This window comes from Callospermophilus lateralis, chromosome 10 (genome assembly GCF_048772815.1).
Source record: "Callospermophilus lateralis isolate mCalLat2 chromosome 10, mCalLat2.hap1, whole genome shotgun sequence".
Classification (NCBI taxonomy): domain Eukaryota; kingdom Metazoa; phylum Chordata; class Mammalia; order Rodentia; family Sciuridae; genus Callospermophilus; species Callospermophilus lateralis.
This window is the reverse complement of record NC_135314.1, coordinates 118,104,150-118,110,149: the sequence shown is the minus strand read 5'-3', so window position 1 is coordinate 118,110,149 and position 6,000 is coordinate 118,104,150.

The following is a 6,000-nucleotide window of genomic DNA, read 5'->3' as shown; positions in this document are numbered from 1 at the left end:
CCCTCTTGACCTAATGACTTCCAGAAGTCCCCACCTCCTCCTACCATCACCTTGGTGGGTAAGATTTCAACATACGTATGTCAGGGACACAAACATTCAGACCATAGTAGAAATAAAGGTAGTTGGAGCCAAGCTTTGGAGGAGTCCAAATAGTAATAGACAGGAGAATTTTGTTGGTTGTATTTTGTTTTTAAATTGGTGGTACTAGGGAGCCACTATAGCATTCAAATGGGCTCCAATCTCTTGCTTTCTTTTTCCCTTTCAGCTGGGCCCTATCTTTCTCTTCTCCCTTTCAGCCATGATTCCTGAGCATCTTGCCTAGTTACGCCGGAATTCAGATGCGTCTAAACTCACTGTGGCCAGGTTCCTGTTTGGCCATCCTACTTGGAACCCCCTTATCAAGAGTCCCAGTGACATCCTCGTTACCACTTTGCAATCTCCATCACACTGTCTTCTTTCGGCTTCTTTAACCAGCGTTCGGCTTGGTCTCACCCAACATCTCGGGCTGTTCCTTCTCATCTCCTTTGCAGGCTCCTCTCCTCTGTCCATCCCTATCAGCATGTCCCAGGGATCGGGTGGCATTCCTCACTTCTCATCTCTCCCCAGGATGTCATGGATGCTCTTCCACCTTGTGTCCCTTAACACTTCCAAGATTGTTTCATGGCTTTCCCCGTCCTCATGACAGAACCAAGTCTAGGGATCACAAGACTCTTCATCATCCAACCCAACCCAGGGTGCTCACCCATGAGCACTTTGACCTCCAGGCATCCTGAATCTCTTCCAGGTCCTGGGAAGCACACTGCCTCCTCTGTCCTCAGTCCATTTGCACTTCCTGCTTCCTCTACACGTACTATTTGTTTTCCCATATGCACTCAGCATGTCGTACTTATTTTTCATTTTTCACTAGACTTAAAATTATTTTAGAGCAGTGTTAGGTGCACAGAAAACTAGAGCAGAGGGTATAGAGACATCCTGTGTATCCCTGACCACACACAGGCATAGCCTCCCTAGTTATCACCATCTCTACACAAAAGTGGTACTTGTTATATAACTGATGAACCTAGTTCACTGTCACCCCGATGCTGAAGTGTATGTTAGGCTCACTCTTAGTGCTTTACATTCTGTGGGTTTGTGTAGACTTACGATGACAGGTATCTATCACTAGAGCATCATGCTGAGCAATTTCACTGCCCTAAAACTCCTCTGTGCTCTGCATCTTCATTCCTTCTTTCTCTATCCCCTGCTACCCTTGGCAACCTCTGATCCTTTTACTGTTTCCATAGTTTTGCTTTTTCTAGAATGTCATACAGTTGGAACCACACAATATACAGCCTTTTCAGATTGGTTCCTTTCACTTAGCAATACGTATTTGAGGTTTGCCCATGTCTCTTTGTGGCTTGATAGCTATTTCTTTTTGGTGCTAAAACCATGCTTCATTTTCTGAATGGCCCATTTGTATCTCTCTGAGGACAAATTTATTTTATTTCTTGGTCCATTCACTTACTAAAGGAAATCTTGGTAGCTTCCAAGTTTTAGCAATTATGCATAAAGTTTCTAAAAATATTTGCATACAAGTTTTTGGGAGGCGATAAGTTTTCAACTCCTTTCAGTAAATACCAAGGAGTGTGGAGTTCTGGATTAAATAGTCTGGTTTTGTAAGAAGCTGCCAACTGGTCTTCCAATGTGGCTCTATCATTTTGCATTCCCACCAACAAGAAATGAGAATTCCCATTGCTCCACATCCCTGATAGTATTTGCTATCCTTAGTGTTCTGAATTTTGGCCACTCTAAAGTGTATGTAGATGTACCTTGTTTTAATTTGATCTCTCTGATGACATAATGGGGATATGCTAATTTTTTACCTGCATATCTTCTTTGGTGAAGTGTGTGTCTTTGGCCTATTTTTAAGTTGGGTTTAAAGTTTTCTTTCTGTTGAGTTTTAAGAGCTCTTCATATAATTTGGGTAACAGACCTTCATCAGATATGTCCTTTGCAGATATCTGCTCCTATTGTGTCACCTGTCTTCTCATTCTCGAGACAGTGTGTTTTGCAAAGCAGAAAATTTTTATTTTAATTAAATTTAGTTTATCCGTTGTTTCTTTCATGGTTCTTAGCCTTTGTGGCATATTTAAAAAGTCATTGCCAAACCCAAAGACATCTAGATTTTCTCTTATCTTCTAGGACTTTTTATAGCTTTGCACTTTACATTTAAGTCTGAGATCCATTTTAAGACTTTTTTTTTTTTTTTGTGAAAGGTATAAAGTCAAGGTCTAAAGCCATTTTATTTTTCCCATGTGGATGTGCAGTTGTTTCAGCAATATTTGTTTTTCTAAAAAGGCTGTCTTTCCTTCATTGTACTGCCTTTGTTCTTTGTCAGAAGTCAGATGACTGTATTGATGGGGATCTATTTCTGCTCTCCATTCTGCTCTATCGACCTATTTATCTATTCGTAAAATAGACTCTCTCTATATATTGTTAGATTTATTCCTAAGTATTTTATATTTGGGAACATTAATATAAGTGGTATTTTGTTTCTACTTTCAAATTCCACTTATTCATTGCTGTTATATAGGAAAATGATTGATTTCATAGATTAACCCCGTTATTCTGAAACCTAAGAGGTTTGTGTTATTGTTTTGTTCTTTTGTCAATTTTTCAAAATTTTTTTCTACTAAGATTATCATGTATTCTGCCAATAAACATGGTTTTATGTCTCCTTCCCAATCTGTATGTCTTTTCAATCCTTTTTCCTATTATGACATTAGTTAGCACTTCTGGTGAAATGTCAGAAGCAGTGGTAAAACAGTGGTAAAGCAGTGGTAAAGTGTCTTTCCTGATTGTAGTGGAGAAGTACTGAGTTTCTTACCATTAAGTATGGTTGCTGTGTATTTTTGTAGATATTGTTTATCAAGTTGAGGAAGTTCCTTTGATAACCCTAGTTTCCTCAGAGTTTTTATCATGAATGGATGATGGGTTTTAAGTGCTTTTTCTGTACTTATTGACATTACTGAGTAATTTTTCTTCTCTGGCTTGTTAATATGATGAATCACATTTATTTGCTTTTTAAAATCATTATTTTAAAATATTTTAGTTGATACATAGTAATTTTACATACTATAGAATGCAATTTGACATTTCAGTGCATGCATACAATGTGTAGTGATCCTATCAGGGTAACTGGCATGTCCACTTCAGACATATATCATTTCTTTGTGTTGGGAAAATGCAAAATCCTCTCTACGTTATTTTGAAATATTCAATTAATTGTTATCCAACAGTAATTGATTTTTAAATGTGGATCAGCCTAGCATACCTGAGATAAATCCCATTTGATTGTGGTATGAAATTCTTTTTATCCCTTGTTGGATTTGATTTGCTAATGTTTTTTTAAAATATTTTTAGTTGTAGATGAACACAATACTTTTATTTTTTATTTCAATGTCATCCTGAGGATTGAACCCAGTGCCTCACAAATGCTAATCAAGTGCTCTGCCACTGAGCTATAACCCCAGCCATTGCTAGTGTTTTGTTTAGGATTTTGCATCTAGGCTCATGAGAGATATTGGTCTGTGCTTTTCTTTTCCTATACCATCTTTGTCTGTTTTGGTATTAGGGTAATGCTGGCCACATGGAATGAGTTTAGGAATATTTCCTCTGCTGATCTATTCTGAAGGAGATTGCAAAGAGTCGGTATGAATTGTTCTTTAAATGTTTGGCAGAGTTGGTGAACTCATCTGGGCTTACTGCTTTCTGTTTTGAAAGGTTAATTGTTGATTCAATTTCTTAATCAACTTCTTAATGTCTATAAGCCTCTTTGCATCCTTTATTTCTTCCTGTGGGTTTTGTTAAATGCTTTTTCTGTACCTATTGAGTTTTTGCAGAGTGAATTTGTAAGAGAATTGTTCTGTTTCATCAATGTTATCAAATTTGTGAGTATAGAGTGGTTCATAGTATTTTTTATTTTCTTTTTAATGCCTGAGGGACCTCTAGTCATGTTCCTCCTTTCATTTCTGATATTAGTAATTTGTGCTATCTCTCTTTTTATCTTAGCCTGGCTAGAGGCTCATCAATTTTTTTTTAATCTTTTCAGAGAACAGGCTTTTGGATTCATTGATTTTTCCTTACTGATTTCCTGTTTTCAATTTCATTGATTTGTTCTTTGATTTTTTTCTTCTGCTGCTTACTTTGGATTTAATTTGCTATTCTTTTTCTAGTTTCTAAAATAGAAATTTAGTTGATTGATTTTTTATTTTATTTTTTTAGTTGTAGATGAACACACGGTATCTTTATTTATTTTTATGCGGTGCTGAGGATTGAACTCAGTGCCTCACACATGCAAGGCAAGCACTTTTACCACTGAGCTATAGCCCCAGTCCTAGTTGATTGATATTTAAATCTTTCATATTTTCTAACATACATGTTATGGTTTGGATCTTTTCTGTTATTTATTTCCACAATTTTTATTAGTGCATTATAGTTGTACGTAATGAGGGGTTCACTTTTACATATATGCATACAACATAGCAATATAATTTGGCCGACACAGTTCTTCAGTATTTCCCCTTTCCCTTTTCTCCTCCCTGTACCTGGTCCCTTTCCTCTACTCTACTGGTGATCCTCTTTCTTCAATTTTCATGAGATTCTACACATACACACCTTCCCGACCCTCGCCCCCCCCCCTGAGAGCCACAGCCGAAGGGGCCCCAGCAAACTTTCAGACTGCCAGCTGATGATTGGCTCACAGCGGCCCCAGCAACATCTAGCTGATTGGCTCCTCTGCGGTGATGCTCATTGGGCTGTTTCCCTGCCCTTTCAGACCACAGAGCTGCTCATTGGGGGACTTTTTTGGCTCCGCCCATTGCGACCCAGCCAATCGGCCTCAAGAGCAGGAGGATTGTGGGAGGAAGAGGCTGGGTTGGGGTGTGTGGCTTGTGGGAAGCCAGTGGTGGCAGTTGGGCTCTGAGGGTTTTTTCCTGAGGAGCTGTTTTGTTTATCTTGCGTGGTTCTAAAAATAAAGTTAGTTTCTTTTGACAAGTGGCTCCTGAATTGTGCCCAGCCAGACTGCGGCACCCCGGCATGGCCCTTTTTCTTCTCTAGCTTTTGCTTATATGAGAAACATGACCCTTGACTTTCTAAGATTGGCTTATTTTGCTTAATATAATGCTCTTTAATTCCATACATTTTCCTGCAAATGACATGATTTTATTTTTTCCTTATGATTGAGAAGGAGTTCTCCCACTGCTTGAATCCCAAGCCACAGAGCGAATGGAAATGCAGCCAGCCTTCCTCTTATCCGCCATCTTGAGTCTCTCCTGATTTGGATTTTTAATGTCCCCCAAAGTCTCATGTGTTGAGAACTTTGTCCCCAGCTGATGGTGCTCTTACTAGGAGGTGGCAACTTTGGGAGGTGGAGCCTAATACAAGGAAGTTAGGTCATTGGGGGGTGTGTCCTTGAAGGGGATATTGGGATCCTAGCCCCTTACCTTTCTATCTCTGCTTCCCAGCCACCGTAAGGTGAACAGCTCTGCTCTTCTCATGCTCATTCTGTGATGTACTGTGCTACCACAGGCCCAAGGCCATAGGGCCAAGTGATCATGTAGTGAAACCTCTGAAACCATGAGCCAAACAAATCTTTCCTCCTCCTAAGTTGATTTTTTTCAGGTATTTTGTCATAGTGATATAAAGCTAACACAATATGCATTGGGTGCTATGAATTTCCCTGTATGCAATATATTTGCAACATCCCGAGAATGTTTTCATTTAGTTCAAAACATTTTTAAATGCTCATAGTATGTCTTCTTTGATCCATGTGTTATTTAGAAGTATATTGTTTAATTTGCAACTATTTTGAGATTTTACAGACCTTTTTCTGTTCTTGATTCTTAGGTTAACTCCATTGTGATCTGAAAGAATACATTGGATGATACCTATTCTTTTAAATTTGCTATGGTGTGTTTAATGGACAGGAATGTGGTCTATCTTGGAGTTTGCTCCATGGGA